Source organism: Panulirus ornatus, chromosome 18, assembly GCF_036320965.1.
Source record: "Panulirus ornatus isolate Po-2019 chromosome 18, ASM3632096v1, whole genome shotgun sequence".
NCBI lineage: Eukaryota > Metazoa > Arthropoda > Malacostraca > Decapoda > Palinuridae > Panulirus > Panulirus ornatus.
Window position 1 is genome coordinate 44,238,708 of NC_092241.1, and position 20,977 is coordinate 44,259,684.

Consider the following 20,977-nt stretch of genomic DNA (forward strand, 5'->3'; position numbering starts at 1 on the left):
AGGGAAAATGATTTGGTAAACAGAGAAGAGGTAGTAAAAGCTTTGTGGAAGATGAAAGCCGGCAAGGCAGCAGGTTTGGATGGTATTGCAGTGGAATTCATAAAAAAAAAGGGGGTGACTGTTTTGTTGACTGGTTGGTGAGGTTATTTAATGTATGTATGACTCATGGTGAGGTGCCTGAGGATTGGCGGAATGCGTGCATAGTGCCATTGTACAAAGGCAAAGGGGATAAGAGTGAGTGCTCAAATTACAGAGGTATAAGTTTGTTGAGTATTCCTGGTAAATTATATGGGAGGGTATTGATTGAGAGGGTGAAGGCATGTAGAGAGCATCAGATTGGGGAAGAGCAGTGTGGTTTAAGAAGTGGTAGAGGATGTGTGGATCAGGTGTTTGCTTTGAAGAATGTATGTGAGAAATACTTAGAAAAGGAAATGGATTTGTATGTAGCATTTATGGATCTGGAGAAGGCATATGATAGAGTTGATAGAGTTGCTCTGTGGAAGGTATTAAGAATATATGGTGTGGGAGGCAAGTTGTTAGAAGCAGTGTAAAGTTTGTATCGAGGATGTAAGGCATATGTACGTGTAGGAAGAGAGGAAAGTGATTGGTTCTCAGTGAATGTAGGTTTGCGGCAGGGGTGTGTGATGTCTCCATGGTTGTTTAATTTGTTTATGGATGGGGTTGTAAGGGAGGTAAATGCAAGAGTCCTGGAAAGAGGGGCAAGTATGAAGTCTGTTGGGGATGAGAGAGCTTGGGAAGTGAGTCAGTTGTTGTTCGCTGATGATACAGCGCTGGTGGCTGATTCATGTGAGAAACTGCAGAAGCTGGTGACTGAGTTTGGTAAAGTGTGTGGAAGAAGAAAGTTGAGAGTAAATGTGAATAAGAGCAAGGTTATTAGGTACAGTAGGGGTAAGGGTCAAGTCAATTGGGAGGTGAGTTTGAATGGAGAAAAACTGGAGGAAGTGAAGTGTTTTAGATATCTGGGAGTGGACCTGGCAGCGGATGGAACCATGGAAGCGGAAGTGGATCATAGGGTGGGGGAGGGGGCGAAAATTCTGGTAGCCTTGAAAAATGTGTGGAAGTCGAGAACATTATCTCGGAAAGCAAAAATGGGTATGTTTGAAGGAATAGTGGTTCCAACAATGTTGTATGGTTGCGAGGCGTGGGCTATGGATAGAGTGGTGCGCAGGAGGATGGATGTGCTGGAAATGAGATGTTTGAGGACAATGTGTGGTGTGAGGTGGTTTGATCGAGTAAGTAACGTAAGGGTAAGAGAGATGTGTGGAAATAAAAAGAGCGTGGTTGAGAGAGCAGAAGAGGGTGTTTTGAAATGGTTTGGGCACATGGAGAGAATGAGTGAGGAAAGATTGACCAAGAGGATATATGTGTCGGAGGTGGAGGGAACGAGGAGAAGAGGGAGACCAAATTGGAGGTGGAAAGACGGAGTGAAAAAGATTTTGTGTGATCGGGGCCTGAACATGCAGGAGGGTAAAAGAAGTGCAAGGAATAGAGTGAATTGGAGCGATATGGTATACCGGGGTTGACGTGCTGTCAGTGGATTGAATCAGGGCATGTGAAGCGTCTGGGGTAAACCATGGAAAGCTGTGTAGGTATGTATATTTGCGTGTGTGGACGTATGTATATACATGTGTATGGGGGTGGGTTGGGCCATTTCTTTCGTCTGTTTCCTTGCGCTACCTCGCAAACGCGGGAGACAGCGACAAAGCAAAAAAAAAAATATATATATATATATATATATATATATATATATATATATTTTACATTTGTTAGTGTCCAGTCAGTTGGTACTTGACCATCCGATAGAGATTTGTTGAATATTTTTGTTATGGGGTATGTCAGCTGTTTCCTGACATTTGAAAATATTTGAGCTAAGTTATCCGGGCCTTTAAGTATTGAAGTACTTCAGAGCTCTTTATCATTCTAACCTTCAACTCTTATTCATCAGAACCTTGACACATTTTCATTAGTTGCGGTATTCGAGATGTTTCTTTAATTGTGAATACGGACATAAAGGAATAATTTAGTATGGTGGCCATTTCCTTGTCGTCAGTAGTTAGTGTCTTGTGTTCGTTTCGTAATGGTCCAATTCCTTCTTTTACTGTCTTCCTTTGTCTTATTTATTTGAATAATTCCTTAGGATTATTCTTAAATTTTAAGGTAATCCTTTTTTCTTTCCAGTGTTTACTCTGTCTTATGACCGTCTTACACTCTGTTTTGATTCTAATTAGTTCCTGACGATTTTCATCTCTTCCCATTGACTTTAATTTTTGTTTTCTTCTTTTGACGAATCAGCTTTTCTATTCTCCTATTTATCCATGATGGTTTTAAAATATTGCAAGTTCTCTTTATGATTCGTGGAATATGTTTATTTTCAATCTCGAGTAGTGTGTTTTTAGAATTATTCCACAGTTCCTTTACTGCGTAAACGTCAAGAAGTTTTATCCAATTGGTACTGCGAATTTCGAGTCTGATGTTTTCAAAATTTACGCCTGTATTCTGGGATCAAGAATTATTTGTCATTTATTTCATAATCTAAATTTATCTCTAATCTGATCATACTGTGATCGCTGTTTGACAAACTCTCGCCAACTTCACAAGAGTTGATTAAGTTTGTGTCACTGGTGAGGATATGACCAAGAATGTTTTTACCTCAAGTTGGTTTTTTTTAATCAACTGTTCTACAATATTGTCTTCAGTCAGTTCCATTCGTCTCGTTCCCTCTCGGTCACCTGTTAACGTGTTCCAGTTTATGTTTGGACTGTTGAGTTCTCCTACTATTATGACCTCTTTACTGTTAATTATAGTTCACATTTCATTGTACAATATCTTATCGTCTTTTTCTGCTTAGGAGGTCTTTAAATAACACCGAGATGTAGTTTTCTTTTGAACTTGTCGGTAATGTCATTATAAAGGGAGTCGTAAGTGTGTGTGTATGTCTACTTTGCTTATCTTAATAACACTTAGATTGTTATCAACGTAGATCAAAACTCCACCATCTACCCTGTATAAGCGATCTTTAGTAAACAGTTTGTATCTGGGTATTGCTAAGTGTTTATTCTCAGAGTTTACCCACGTTTCTGAGATTGCAATAATGTTTAGTTTTCAATAACTGCATAGGATACAAGTTCATCACGTTTGGTAATGATGCTTCGGGCATTTGTGTATATTAAACTTATCTTCCTTGGAGCTGATATCTGGACTGGATTTGCAATTTTTTGTTTGTTTGTTTGTTTTTTACTGTCGGTATGTGTGTTTGTATCATCAGTGTTAATGTTTGTGTGTGCAGCAGCGGGAGAGAGACGGTTCGCCGTTTACACTGACCCTCCCCGCACTGGACCTTACCAGAATCATTTCTAAAAATTACCTGAGAGTTGACCTGTAGCTGTGCTAACCCACTACTTATACTGCAGAGTTGTTCCCAACTGCTAATTCCTCTGCCTGTGAAATTACCGCTAGTTTTCGAGGATCCCTACCGCCAGGGTCCCACCCATCTTTTACCGCTGCCCTATGATAGTCAAACTGAACGCCTTGTCTCTACTCATATCCCCCCACCCCACCTCCCACAGCTACCCCTCTCACCCTTCCCTATTCTCCCAGTTCCTTTGTTATCTCGACCGTGACTTGCTTTCCTGAGTAGTTTATCAAAAAAAAAGTTGAGGGCTTTCTCTGTTTCATATAAGTGAAGACCATACGCAGCGTGCAGAGATCCATCATGACTACATTGGCCCCACAGGTCTATACTAAACACAATATCCTCCTGCCTACAGAGAACTTTGATTCTTCTGTTTATCCCCAGCATTCTACTAAGGGTACATGAAGCGACGTCATGCCTTGGCAGCAATCCCCTTTCTGACTTTCTTTAAACTTGTTAATAAGTTCCCTAAACTTCGCTAATATTCCTTCCGATCTCCCATTAAGTGCATCATTCTTCCACACCTGAACGACAAAAATCACATCCTTGGTATTGTTTGAGACTATGTCGTCAAAGTTACCTAGAACGTGTTTTATCCTTGCACCTGCATAACACAAGTTCTTCCCTTTTCTACCCTTTACACAGAACCCATGATCCTGATGTCTGATTATAGAGTCCCCGACCAGGATGATGCTTCAATCATCATGTACTTCATCATCTAGTACGCTAAACCTATTGTGAGTGGAGAGTTCGTTGCTTGAAGTTTGTTCGGTAATGCGGCGACAAGTTGTCCTCGCAGGTTGGAAGGTGAAAGAATCTTCCAACTTCGTCTCTACGGTTGCTATCCTAATATCTAAGCTGTTTGCCTTAGATGATATACCTTTGTCTGTTTCCTGTATAGCAACCGCTTTCGCCGCCAAGAACCCAGCGTCCTCTTCCCACCCTTTCGTCTTAACATCTAGTTTCTTCAAGGTTTCGCTGCTTTTCCTAACACCTAAGGAAAGCCTATCAAATACGCCGCAGAACAAGCAAGAGGTATACTCACCTTCTCAGAGGAGAAAATCCCTGTTGAACTTCCAGTGTCATCTAGGGCAGACAACTCGATAAACTGGAGCCATCTTCTAGGATTTCACGAAGATTCTAAGGATTTCACCAGGAGCCAAGGTATTTCGCCAAGATTCAAGAGGCACACGAAAAGACTTATTTCTGCCTTTCAGAAAATGGGAGTCCTATTCAGAAGTCGAAATTTCTTTTCTTCCGATCATTTGCTCCGTTTGTACAAAGGATCAAGCCGCCGTTGCACGAAGTACTGCTCTCACATCTAGGGTGGTTCTAGTTCTGCATCCTTAATTGACAGAACTGAGTCGAAAGCGGTCCGACGTAGAAACTCATCCAGGCTAACTTCAAAACTTGACCGACTTACCCTTGGCCGCAATGTTGGTTCACTTTCCTTTTTCTATAGGTATTACTTTGGTTTTTGTACTGTGTGGCCGTTTACAAATCAGGGTGAGCTGTTTTCATGGCTGTTTCTTTCCCCACACTTCAAAGCTTTGGAAGTCTCTACCCTTTCCTGTTTTTCCCAATTACTATGACCTGGCAATTCTTAAAAGATAAGTTTTCACTTCCTCCAAAATTCGCTAATGCTTTCCCCTTTCCCTTTTTTCTTTCATAATTCTCCCTCTATCTCAATTAAGGCCCGGCCTTGTTATGGACTTTAGTCCGTGACTGGAGCTTCAAACGTAAAAGAAAGAGAAAAATTACCAGTTGACCATGTTCCCTCGGGTTCATGAATCATAAAGATTGGTAAAGGGTCAAAATCGTTGGATCAACGGTTCGGGGGTTTGTCTATGGTCTTCGTACCTAGGAAATCCGGTGTAGTTTATGTGTGAGGACATTTGCGGTGCGTTAGAGAATAATTGTAGAGTCTTAGCTTGTCCTGTTACTTTGCAGATTTATGAAGGGATTATATTCTCCTATGTAGATGGCTTACGTTATCTGTAGTGTTGTAGGGTCGTGGCAATGTTTTGGTAATATCGTGTTCTTTGTAAGATAAGATGCTGACGAGTGAGGTTTATGTTGTGTTATTCTTGCATATGTAGTTTAGGATTTCCGTTTTTAAAGATGACAGTCGGAACCAGGTATGAATAATACCTGATGAGAGAATACACATGGTGGTTCAGTCCGTCCAATTTCATACGAACGTTTGGTAGGATTAACAGGTACTACTTAGTAACTAAGAAGTTAGAATCTAGTTTAATGAGGGAAACTGTAATTCAGACGAGAGCTGAGTCGTCGAAAACAGCACAGCCTTCTTTTCCAGTCACCATAGCACTTTGCAGTCACCATTGCACTTGGTCCGCCCACATCTCAAAGCCTTGAAGGGGAATTTACCAATTCAGGAATTTTCTTAAGATTACTCTGCTAGTAGTGAATGAAATATGACATTGTAAGACTAATAAAAGTGACGCAGTTCATTTAAGGTTTGGATCAAGATTGTAGGTACAGTTGTAAAGGCCAAAGTGTTGAACTCACGAGACGTTGCATCGTCCATATCAGGTCCCCTGCAGGATTAAGTATGATGAAAATGGGAATAACTATGGCGTCCAAGTTAGAAGATACGGGGGGGAGGGAAAGCGTCAATTAAAGACAACGAAAATGACTTGTGTTTGTAGAAAAGTGAGAGTGACTTCATGTCGTAATCAACCAGAGTAACTGAACTAACTGTCTTGGTGATACAACAAATGACATCCGCATTACGCAGGACAGAGACAAGGTCAAAATTGTGTCAGTCAGTACCAGACTGGCGCAGAAATAACTTACAATGCTGCTTGCTTAGCCCGGGGTGCAACTTGCATTGCCGCTTGCTTAGCCCCAGGAGCATAAAGTTTACATATATCACAATCCCTGGTGGCAGTGGGAACGGTGAGCCGTACTAAGGGAGTACTCAGGCCGTGTTCAGCCCCAGCGGTCACGGTAGACCGCTACGAGGAGCGAATGTGCGGACCGACCTAACCAGTGAACGTGGTCCGTCGCTGACCAAGGACTGGTACACCCTCGAACTCCCCTACAGTCTGCCGGCAATCCGCTAAGTCATTATTATGCTGTGGGGCAGGAACTGTTAAGATAGACTGAGCGCATTTCCCCTGATTTTTCCTTTACACTTGTGAACGAAGTTGTTAAAGTTATCTTTAATAAGTGTGTTAGGGTGCGTGACAAATCATTTCTCCGTCTGTTGTTAGAATTCAGATAATGAATGTAAGAATGTTATTGACGTTTCCCCAACCTACACTCGGCAAACTTTTGGAAACCTACGTGGTTATTGACGATATCAGTCAAGTCTAGCAAATCTACACGATTTCTTTTGATATAATTAACATATAAGGTGAAAGTACAGTGGCTTCTATGATCTGTAGTGTCTATATTTTGAGAAAGCATTTGAGAAAGTTCCACGACAAAGGTTACAAGCAAAAATTACATGATACAGATAGGGCTGTCTTGCCATGTTGAAAAGATTTGTTGTTAAGAATATTGACCAATGGTCAAGCCTCAGATTGGTGACACGTAGAAAATGGTGTGCCGCTGGGATCAGTCTTGGGACCAGTTCTCATTCTCTTTTATATATATATATATATATATATATATATATATATATATATATATATATATATATATATATATATATATATATATATATATATATATATATATATATATATATATATACATATATATATATATATATATATATATATATATATATATATATATATATATATATATATATATATATATATATATATATATTCTTTTTTTCTTTCGAACTATTCGCCATTTCCCGCGTCAGCAAGGTAGCGTTAAGAACAGAGGACTGGGCCTCTGAGGGAATATCCTCACCTGGCCCCCTTCTCTGTTCCCTCTTTTGGAAAATTAAAAAAAAAACAAAAGGGGAGGATTTCCAGCCCCCCGCTCCCTCCCCTTTTAGTCGCCTTCTACGACACGCAGGGAATACGTGGGAAGTATTCTTTCTCCCCTATCCCCAGGGATATATATATATATATATATATATATTTTTTTTTTTTTTTTTTTTTTTTTTATACTTTGTCGCTGTCTCCCGCTTTTGCGAGGTAGCGCAAGGAAACAGACGAAAGAAATGGCCCAACCCCCCCCATACACATGTACATACACACGTCCACACACGCAAATATACATACCTACACAGCTTTCCTTGGTTTACCCCGGACGCTTCACATGCCTTGATTCAATCCACTGACAGCACGTCAACTCCTGTATACCACATCGCTCCAATTCCCTCTATTCCTTGCCCTCCTTTCACCCTCCTGCATGTTCAGGCCCCGATCACACAAAATCTTTTTCACTCCATCTTTCCACCTCCAATTTGGTCTCCCTCTTCTCCTCGTTCCCTCCACCTCCGACACATATATCCTCTTGGTCAATCTTTCCTCACTCATTCTCTCCATGTGCCCAAACCATTTCAAAACACCCTCTTCTGCTCTCTCAACCACGCTCTTTTTATTTCCACACATCTCTCTTACCCTTACGTTACTTACTCGATCAAACCACCTCACACCACACATTGTCCTCAAACATCTCATTTCCAGCACATCCATCCTCCTGCGCACAACTCTATCCATAGCCCACGCCTCGCAACCATACAACATTGTTGGAACTACTATTCCTTCAAACATACCCATTTTTGCTTTCCGGGATAATGTTCTCGACTTCCACACATTTTTCAAGGCTCCCAAAATTTTCGCCCCCTCCCACACCCTATGATCCACTTCCGCTTCCATGGTTCCATCCGCTGACAGATCCACTCCCAGATATCTAAAACACTTCACTTCCTCCAGTTTTTCTCCATTCAAACTCACCTCCCAATTGACTTGACCCTCCACCCTACTGTACCTAATAACCTTGCTCTTATTCACATTTACTCTTAACTTTCTTCTTCCACACACTTTACCAAACTCCGTCACCAGCTTCTGCAGTTTCTTACATGAATCCGCCACCAGCGCTGTATCATCAGCGAACAACAACTGACTCACTTCCCAAGCTCTCTCATCCCCAACAGACTTCATACTTGCCCCTCTTTCCAAGACTCTTGCATTTACCTCCCTAACAACCCCATCCATAAACAAATTAAACAACCATGGAGACATCACACACCCCTGCCGCAAACCTACATTCACTGAGAACCAATCACTTTCCTCTCTTCCTACACGTACACATGCCTTACATATATATATATATATATATATATATATATATATATATATATATATATATATATATATATATATATATATATATATATATATATATATATATATATATATATATATATATATTCCACACATTCTTCAACGCTCCCAGAACTTTCGCCCCCTCCCCTACCCAATGACTCACTTCCGCTTCCATGGTTTCATCCGCTGCCAAATACACTCGAGATATCTAAAACACTTCACTTCCTCCAGTTTTTCTCCATTCAAACTTACCTCCCAATTGACTTGTCCCTCAACCCTACTGTACCTAATAACCTTGCTCTTATTCACGCTTACTCTCAGCTTTCTTCTTTCACACACATTACCAAACTCAGTCACCAGCTTCTGCAGTTTCTTACATGAATCAGCCACCAGCGCTCTATCATCACCGAACAACAACTGACTCACGTCCCAAGCTCTCTCATCCACAACAGACTGCATACTTGCCCCTCTTTCCAAAACTCTTGCATTCACCTCCCTAACAACCCAATCCATAAACAAATTAAACAACCATGGAGACATCACACACCCCTGCCGCAAACCTACATTCACTGAAAACCAGTTACTCTCCTCTCTTCCTACACGTACACATGCCTTACATCCTCGATAAAAACTTTTCACTGCTTCTAACAACTTGCCTCCCACACAATATATTCTTAATACCTTCCACAGAGCATCTCTGTCACCTCTATCATATGCCTTCTCCAGATCCATAAATGCTACATACAAATCCATTTGCTTCTCTAAGTATTTTTCACACACATTCTTCAAAGCAAACACCTGATCCACATATCCTCTCCCACTTCTGAAACCACACTGCTCTTTCCCAATCTGATGCTCTGTACATACCTTCACCCTCTCATTCAATACCCTCCCATGTAATTTTCCAGAAATACTCAACAAACTTATACCTATGTAATTTGAGCACTCACTTTTATCTCCTTTACCTTTGTACAATGACCCTATGCAAGCATTCTGCCAATCCTCAAGCACCTCACCATGAGTCATACATACATTGAATAACCTTACCAACCAGTCAACAATACAGTCACTCCCTTTTTTAATAAATTCCACTGCAATAACACCCAAACCTGCTGCCTTGCCGGCTTTCATTTTCCGCAAAGCTTTTACTACCTCTTTGTTAACCAAATCATTTTCCCTAACCCTCTCACTTTACACACCACCTCGACCAAATCACCCTATATCTGCCACTCTATCATCAAACACATTCAACAAAACTTCAAAATACTCACTCCATCTCCTCTCATCACCACCACTTGTTTTCACCTCCCCATTAGCCCCCTTCACTGAAGTTCCCATTTGTTCCCTTGTCTTACGCACTTTATTTACCTCCTTCCAAAACATCTTTTTATCCTCCCTAAAATCTTAGGATACTTTCTCACCCCAACTCTCAGATGCCCTCTTTTTCACCTCTTGCACCTTTCTCTTGACCTTCTGCCTCTTTCTTTTATACATCTCTCACTCATTTGCATCTTTTCCCCTGCAAAAATCGTCCAAATGCCTCTCTCTTCTCTTTCACTAATAATCCTACTTCTTCATCCCACCACTCACTACCCTTTCTAATCTGCCCACCTCCCACGCTTCTCATGCCACAAGCATCTTTTGCGCAAGCCATCATTGTTTCCCTAAATACAATCCATTCCCCCCCACTCCCCTTACGTCCTTTGTACTCACCTTTTTCCATTCTGTACTCCGTCTCTCCTGGTACTTCCTCACACAAGTCTTCTTCCCAAGCTCACTTACTCTCACCACCCTCTTCACCCCAACATTCTCTCTTCTTTTCTGAAAACCTCTGCAAATCTTCACCTTCGCCTCCACAAGATAATAATCAGACATCCCTCCGGTTGCACCTCTCAGCACATCAACATCCAAAAGACTCTCTTTCGCGCGCCTATCAATTAACACGTAATCCAATAACGCTCTCTGGCCATCTCTCCTACTTACATACGTATACGTACGTATTTCTCTCTTTTTAAACCATCTATATATATTTTTTTTCTTTTTTGCTTTGTCGCTGTCTCCCGCGTTTCCGAGGTAGCGCAAGGAAACAGACGAAAGAAATGGCCCAACCCACCCCCATACACATGTATATACATACGTCCACACACGCAAATATACATACCTACACAGCTTTCCATGGTTTACCCCAGACGCTTCACATGCCTTGATTCAATCCACTGACAGCACGTCAACCCCGGTATACCACATCGCTCCAATTCACTCTATTCCTTGCCCTCCTTTCACCCTCCTGCATGTTCAGGCCCCGATCACACAAAATCTTTTTCACTCCATCTTTCCACCTCCAATTTGGTCTCCCTCTTCTCCTCGTTCCCTCCACCTCCGACACATATATTCTCTTGGTCAATCTTTCCTCACTCATTCTCTCCATGTGCCCGAACCATTTCAAAACACCCTCTTCTACTCTCTCAACCACGCTCTTTTTATTTCCACACATCTCTCTTACCCTTACGTTACTTACTCGATCAAACCACCTCACACCACACATTGTCCTCAAACATCTCATTTCCAGCACATCCATCCTCCTGCGCACAACTCTATCCATAGCCCACGCCTCGCAACCATACAACATTGTTGGAACCACTATTCCTTCAAACATACCCATTTTTGCTTTCCGAGATAATGTTCTCGACTTCCACACATTCTTCAAGGCTCCCAGAATTTTCGCCCAGCCCCCCACCCTATGATCCACTTCCGCTTCCATGGTTCCATCCGCTGCCAGGTCCACTCCCAGATATCTAAAACACTTCACTTCCTCCAGTTTTTCTCCATTCAAACTCACCTCCCAATTGACTTGACCCTCAACCCTACTGTACCTAATAACCTTGCTCTTATTCACATTTACTCTTAACTTTCTTCTTTCACACACTTTACCAAACTCAGTCACCAGCTTCTGCAGTTTCTCACATGAATCAGCCACCAGCGCTGTATCATCAGCGAACAACAACTGACTCACTTCCCAAGCTCTCTCATCCCCAACAGACTTCATACTTGCCCCTCTTTCCAAAACTCTTGCATTCACCTCCCTAACAACCCCATCCATAAACAAATTAAACAACCATGGAGACATCACACACCCCTGCCGCAAACCTACATTCACTGAGAACCAATCACTTTCCTCTCTTCCTACACGTACACATGCCTTACATCCTCGATAAAAACTTTTCACTGCTTCTAACAACTTGCCTCCCACACCATATATTCTTAATACCTTCCACAGAGCATCTCTATCAACTCTATCATATGACTTCTCCAGATACATAAATGCTACATACAAATCCATTTGCTTTTCTAAGTATTTCTCACATACATTCTTCAAAGCAAACACCTGATCCACACATCCTCTACCACTTCTGAAACCACACTGCTCTTCCCCAATCTGATGCTCTGTACATGCCTTCACCCTCTCAATCAATATCCTCCCATATAATTTACCAGGAATACTCAACAAACTTATACCTCTGTAATTTGAGCACTCACTCTTATCCCCTTTGCCTTTGTACAATGGCACTATGCACGCATTCCGCCAATCCTCAGGCACCTCACCATGAGTCATACATACATTAAATAACCTTACCAACCAGTCAACAATACAGTCACCCCCTTTTTTAATAAATTCCACTGCAATACCATCCAAACCTGCTGCCTTGCCGGCTTTCATCTTCCGCAAAGCTTTTACTACCTCTTCTCTGTTTACCAAATCATTTTCCCTAACCCTCTCACTTTGCACACCACCTCGACCAAAACACCCTATATCTGCCACTCTATCATCAAACACATTCAACAAACCTTCAAAATACTCACTCCATCTCCTTCTCACATCACCACTACTTGTTATCACCTCCCCATTTGCGCCCTTCACTGAAGTTCCCATTTGCTCCCTTGTCTTACGCACTTTATTTACCTCCTTCCAGAACATCTTTTTATTCTCCCTAAAATTTAATGATACTCTCTCACCCCAACTCTCATTTGCCCTTTTCTTCACCTCTTGCACCTTTCTCTTGACCTCCTGTCTCTTTCTTTTATACATCTCCCACTCAATTTCATTTTTTCCATGCAAAAATCGTCCAAATGCCTCTCTCTTCTCTTTCACTAATACTCTTACTTCTTCATCCCACCACTCACTACCCTTTCTAATCAACCCACCTCCCACTCTTCTCATGCCACAAGCATCTTTTGCGCAATCCATCACTGATTCCCTAAATACATCCCATTCCTCCCCCACTCCCCTTACTTCCATTGTTCTCACCTTTTTCCATTCTGTACTCAGTCTCTCCTGGTACTTCCTCACACAAGTCTATATATATATATATATATATATATATATATATATATATATATATATATATATATATATATATATATATATATATATATATATATATATATATATATATATATATATATATGTATATATCATTTTTATTAATATTTTTTTTTTATTTTGCTTTGTCGCTGTGTCCCGCGTTTGCGAGGTAGCGCAAGGAAACAGACGAAAGAAACGGCCCAACCCACCCCCATACACAATGTATACACACACACGTCCACACACGCAAATATACATACCTATACATCTCAATGTACACATATATATACATACACAGACACATACATATATACCTATGCACACAATTCACACTGTCTGCCCCATTCACTCCCATCGCCACCTCGCCACACATCGAATACCTTCCCCCTCCCCCCCTCATGTGTGCGAGGTAGCACTAGGAAAAGACAACAAAAGGCCCCATTCGTTCACACTCAGCCTCTAGCTGCCACGCAATAATGCCCGAAACCACAGCTACCTTTCCACATCCAGGCCCCACACAACTTTCCATGCTTTACCCCAGACGCTTCACATGCCCTGATTCAATCCACTGACAGCACGTCAACCCCGGTATACCACATCGATCCAATTCACTCTATTCCTTGCCCTCCTTTCACCCTCCTGCATGTTCAGGCCCCGATCACACAAAATCTTTTTCACTCCATCTTTCCACCTCCAATTTCGTCTCCCACTTCTCCTCGTTCCCTCCACCTCCGACACATATATCCTCTTGGTCAATCTTTCCTCACTCATTCTCTCCATGTGCCCAAACCATTTCAAAACACCCTCTTCTGCTCTCTCAACCACGCTCTTTTTATTTCCACACATCTCTCTTACCCTTACATTACTTACCGATCAAATTACCTCACACCACACATTGTCCTCAAACATCTCATTTCCAGCACATCCACCCTCCTGCGCACAACTCTATCCATAGCCCACGCCTCGCAACCATACAACATTGTTGGAACCACTATTCCTTCAAACATACCCATTTTTGCTTTCCGAGATAATGTTCTCGACTTCCACACATTCTTCAAGGCTCCCAGGATTTTCGCCCCCTCCCCCACCCTATGATTCACTTCCGCTTCCATGGTTCCATCCGCTGCCAGATCCACTCCCAGATATCTATAACACTTTACTTCCTCCAGTTTTTCTCCATTGAAACTTACCTCCCAATTGACTTGACCCTCAATCCTACTGTACCTAATAACCTTGCTCTTATGCACATTTACTCTTAACTTTCTTCTTTCACACACTTTACTAAACTCAGTCACCAGCTTCTGCAGTTTCTTACATGAATCAGCCACCAGCGCTCTATCATCACCGAACAACAACTGACTCACTTCCCAAGCTCTCTCATCCACAACAGACTTTATTCTTGCCCCTCTTTCCAAAACTCTTGCATTCACCTCCCTAACAACCCCATCCATAAGCAAACTAAACAACCATGGAGACATCACACACCCCTGCCGCAAACCTACATTCACTGAGAACCAATCACTTTCCTCTCTTCCTACACGTACACATGCCTTACATCCTCGATAAAAACTTTTCACTGCTTCTAACAACTTGCCTCCCACACCATATATTCTTAATACCTTCCACAGAGCATCTCTATCAACTCTATCATATGCCTTCTCCAGATCCATAAATGCTACATACAAATCCATTTACTTTTCTAAGTATTTCTCACATACATTCTTCAAAGCAAACACCTGATCCACACATCCTCTACCACTTCTGAAACCACACTGCTCTTCCCGAATCTGATGCTCTCTACATGCCTTCGCCCTCTCAATCAATACCCTTCCATATAATTTACCAGGAATACTCAACAAACGTATACCTCTGTAATTTGAGCACTCACTCTTATCCCCTTTGCCTTTGTACAATGGCACTATGCACGCATTCCGCCAATCCTCAGGCACCTCACCATGAGTCATACATACATTAAATAACCTTACCAACCAGTCAACAATACAGTCACCCCCTTTTTTAATAAATTCCACTGCAATACCATCCAAACCTGCTGCCTTGCCGGCTTTCATCTTCCGCAAAGCTTTTACTACCTCTTCTCTGTTTACCAAATCATTTTCTCTAACCCTCTCACTTTGCACACCACCTCGACCAAAACACCCTATATCTGCCACTCTATCATCAAACACATTCAACAAACCTTCAAAATACTCACTCCATCTCCTTCTCACATCACCACTACTTGTTATCACCTCCCCATTTGCGCCCTTCACTGAAGTTCCCATTTGCTCCCTTGTCTTACGCACTTTATTTACCTCCTTCCAGAACATCTTTTTATTCTCCCTAAAATTTAATGATACTCTCTCACCCCAACTCTCATTTGCCCTCTTTTTCACCCTTGCACCTTTCTCTTGACCTCCTGACTCTTTCTTTTATACATCTCTCACTCAATTGCATTTTTTCCCTGCAAAAATCGTCCAAATGCCTCTCTCTTCTCTTTCACTAATAATCTTACTTCTTTATCACACCACTCACTACCCTTTCTAATCAACCCACCTCCCACTCTTCTCATGCTATAAGCATCTTTTGCGCAATCCATCACTGATTCCCTAAATACATCCCATTCCTCCCCCACTCCCCTTACTTCCATTGCACTCACCTTTTTCCATTTTGTACTTAGTCTCTCCTGGTACTTCCTCACACAAGTCTCCTTCCCAAGCTCACTTACTCTCACCATCCTCTTCACCCCAACATTCACTCTTCTTTTCTGAAAACCCATACAAATCTTCACCTTAGCCTCCACAAGATAATGATGAGACATCCCTCCCGTTGCACCTCTCAGCACATTAACATCAAAAAGTCTCTCTTTCGCGCGCCTGTCAATTAACACGTAATCCAATAACGCTCTCTGGCCATCTCTCCTACATACGTATACTTATGTATATCTCGCTTTTTAAACCAGGAATTTCCAATCACCAGTCCTTTTTCAGCACATAGATCTACAAGCTCTTCACCATTTCCATTTACAACACTGAACACCCCATGTATACCAATTATTCCCTCAACTGCCACATTACTCACCTTTGCATTCAAATCACCCATCACTATATATATATATATATATATATATATATATATATATATATATATATATATATATATATATATATATATATATATATATATATATATATATATATATATATATATATATATATATATGTATGTATATATATATATATATATATATATATATATATATATATATATATATATATATATATATATATATATATATATATATCCCTGGGGATGGGGGAGAAAGAATACTTCCCACGTATTCCCTGCGTGTCGTAGAAGGCGACTAAAAGGGGAGGGAGCGGGGGGCTGGAAATCCTCCCCTCTCATTATTTTTTTTAATTTTCCAAAAGAAGGAACAGAGAAGGGGGCCAGGTGAGGAAATTCCCTCAAAGGCCCAGTTCTCTGTTCTTTACGCTACCTCGCTAACGCGGGAAATGGCGAATAGTTTGAAAGAAAAAGAAAAAGATATATATATATATATATATATATATATATATATATATATATATATATATATATATATATATATATATATATATATATATATATATATATATATATATATATAATGTAAGACGTAAGGTAGTAATTTACCGATGATGTAAGGTGTAAGGTAGTAACTTACAGATGATATAAGGCGTAAGGTATTAGGTTACCGATAATATACGATGTTAGGTACTAACTTACCGATGATGTAAGACGTAAGGTAGTAACTTACCGATGATATAATGCGTAAGGTATTAACTTACCGATAATGTAAGACGCAAAGTAGTAACTTACCAATGATGTAAGACGGAAGATAGTAACTTACCGATAATGTAAGACGAAAGGTAGTAATTTACCGATGATGTAAGGCGTAAGGTAGTAACTTACCGGTGATGTAAGATGTAAAGTAGTAACTTACCGATAATGTAAGACGTAAGGTAGTGACTTACCAATGATGTAAGATGTAAGGGAGTAACTTACCGATAATGTAAGATGTAAGGTAGTAACTTACCGATAATGTAAGATGTAAAGTAGTAACGTACCGATGATGTAAGATGTAAGGTAGTAACTTACCGATAATGTAAGACGTAAAGTAGTAACTCACCGACGATGTAAGACGTAAAGTAGTAACTTACCGATAATGTAAGACGTAAAGTAATAACTTACCGATGATGTAAGATGTAAGGTAATAACTTACCGATGAAATAAGACGTAAGACAGTAACTTACCGATAATGTACGACGCAAAGTAATAACTTACCGATGATGTAAGACGTAAGGTAGTAACTTACCGATGATGTAAGATGTAAGGTAGTAACTTACCGATGATGTAAGATGTAAGGCGGTAACTTACCGATAATGTAAGACGTAAAGTAGTAACTTACCGACGATGTCAGACGTATGGTAGTAACTTACCGATGATGTAAGATGTACGGTAGTAACTTACCGATGATGTAAGATGTACGATAGCTACTTACCGATGATGTAAGATGTAAGGTAGTAACTTACCGATGATGTTAGACGTATGGTAGTAACTTACCGATAATGTAAGACGTAAGGCAGTGAATTACCGATGATGTAAGATGTAAGGTAGTAACTTACCGATAATGTAAGACGCATAGTAAGAACTTACCGATGATATAAGATGTAAGACAGTAACTCACCGACGATGTAAGACGTAAGGTAGTAACTTACCGATGACGTAAGGTAAGAGGTAAATACTCTCATAACTGAGGCCTTGGATGAAGCGAAGTATGAGGTGGATGACAAAGTTGGAAACCCACACCACGATGAGGGAGGTCAATAAGTAGGTGACCAACACCAAGTAGAAAACCGGGCGTCGTCCAAAGCTGTGAGCAATATCCAGAAACACTGACACTAGTTCAAGAAATGGAGCACCAACGAGAGTAAACCTCACTCCTCGCACAATACACATACTGTACAGACGACTCACGTCTGACCTTCACAACCCTCACTACAATGACACACAATTAACAACCACTTAGCTCTCAGAACAAACATCACTAACAACTACACAACGCTCAGTACAACCACCAATAGCAATCATTCAGCACTCAGTATAACCACAAACAACAACTGCTCAGCACTCAGTATAACCACCAATAGCATTTGCTCAGCACTCAGTATAACAAGCCCTAACAACCATATAGCGCTCAGTATAACCACCAATAGCAACCGCTCAGCACTCAGTATAGCAAGCACTAAGAACAGCTCAGCGCTGAGTATAGCCACCAGCCACAACCACTCAACATTCATAATAACCAACATTAGCAACCTTTAAGCAGAATATATAACCATTCCTAACAACCACTCAGTACTCAGTGTAAGCATCCCTAGCAACCAGCCAGAACTCAGTATAACCACCACTAACAACCGCTCAGCACAGAATATAACCACCACTAACATCCACTCAGCATTCATCACAGCCACAACAAACCACTGCTCAGCACTCAGTATAACCACTTCTAGCAGCGATTCAGCACTCGGAAAAACCACCACTAACAACCGCTCAGCACAGAATATAACCACTAGTAACAACCACGCAGCACTCAGTATAACTAACACTAGCAACCAGTAAATACACTGTATAACAATTACTAGCAACCAAACATCACTTACAACCACTCAGCACTCAGAATAACCAACACTAACAATCGCTCCGCACACAGTATAAACGCTACTAGCAACCACTCAGCATTCGAAATAAACGCCACTAGCAACCGCTCTGCACTCATTACAAACCCCACTAACCACAGCTCATTACTCAATACAAGCATCATTAACAACCTCTCAGCACTCAGTACAAACATCATTAACAACCTCTCACCACTCAGTACAAACATCATTAACAACCTCTCAGCACTCAGTACAAACATCATTAACAACCTCTCAGCACTCAGTACAAACATCATTAACAACCTCTCAGCACTCAGTACAAGCATCATTAACAACCTCTCAGCACTCAGTACAAACATCATTAACAACCTCTCAGCACTCAGTACAAGCATCATTAACAACCTCTCAGCACTCAGTACAAACATCATTAACAACCTCTCAGCACTCAGTACAAGCATCATTAACAACCTCTCAGCACTCAGTACAAGCATCATTAACAACCTCTCAGCACTCAGTACAAGCATCATTAACAACCTCTCAGCACTCAGTACAAGCATCATTAACAACCTCTCAGCACTCAGTACAAGCATCATTAACAACCTCTCAGCACTCAGTACAAGCATCATTAACAACCTCTCAGCACTCAGTACAAACATCATTAACAACCTCTCAGCACTCAGTACAAACATCATTAACAACCTCTCAGCACTCAGTACAAGCATCATTAACAACCTCTCAGCACTCAGTACAAACATCATTAACAACCTCTCAGCACTCAGTACAAGCATCATTAACAACCTCTCAGCACTCAGTACAAACATCATTAACAACCTCTCAGCACTCAGTACAAGCATCATTAACAACCTCTCAGCACTCAGTACAAACATCATTAACAACCTCTCAGCACTCAGTACAAGCATCATTAACAACCTCTCAGCACTCAGTACAAACATCATTAACAACCTCTCAGCACTCAGTACAAGCATCATTAACAACCTCTCAGCACTCAGTACAAACATCATTAACAACCTCTCAGCACTCAGTACAAACATCATTAACAACCTCTCAGCACTCAGTATAAACATCATTAACAACAGCTCAACACTCAGTATAAACATCATCAACAAGCTCTCACCACTCAGTACAAACATCATAAACAACAGCTCAACACTTGGTAGAAACATCATTAACAACCTCTCAACACTCATTATAAACATCATTAACAACCACTCATCACTCAGTACAAACATCATTAACAACCTCTCAGCACTCAGTATAAACATCATAAACAACAGCTCATCACTTAATACAAACATCATTAACAACCACTCATCACTCAGTACAAACATCATTAACAACCACTCACCACTCAGTACAAACATCATTAACAACCACTCATCACTCAGTACAAACATCATTAACAACCTCTCAGCACTCAGTACAAACATCATTAACAACCTCTCAGCACTCAGTACAAACATCATTAACAACCTCTCAGCACTCAGTACAAGCATCATTAACAACCTCTCAGCACTCAGTACAAGCATCATTAACAACCTCTCAGCACTCAGTACAAGCATCATTAACAACCTCTCAGCACTCAGTACAAACATCATAAACAACAGCTCAACACTCATTATAAACATCATTAACAACAGCTCAACACTCATTACAAACATAATAAACAACAGCTCAACACTCAGTATAAACATCATTAACAACCTCTCACCACTCAGTACAAACATCATAAACAACAGCTCAACACTCAGTACAAACATCATTAACAACAGCTCAACACTCAGTACGAACATCATTAACAACAGCTCAACACTCATTATAAACATCATTAACAACAGCTCAACACTCATTATAAACATCATAAACAACAGCTCAACACTCAGTATAAACATCATTAACAACCTCTCACCACTCAGTACAAACATCATAAACAACAGCTCAACACTCAGTACAAACATCATTAACAACAGCTCAACACTTAGTACAAACATCATTAACAACAGCTCAACACTCAGTACGAACATCATTAACAACAGCTCAACACTCATTATAAACATCATTAACAACCGCTCAGCACTAAGTACAAACATCATTAACAACAGCTCAACACTCAGTTTAAACATCATTAACAACCACTCATCACTCAATACAACAACCACAACAGAACGCTCAGCACAACCACAGGTAAACCAGAAGTAGGTTA

General features: G+C 40.8%; 1 pseudogene; it reads right to left on the reverse strand.

Annotated features, from left to right (window-relative positions):
- LOC139754938 (solute carrier family 22 member 6-B-like) overlaps window positions 1–20,977 on the reverse strand; it is a 120,912-nt pseudogene that overhangs the window by 52,182 nt on the left and 47,753 nt on the right.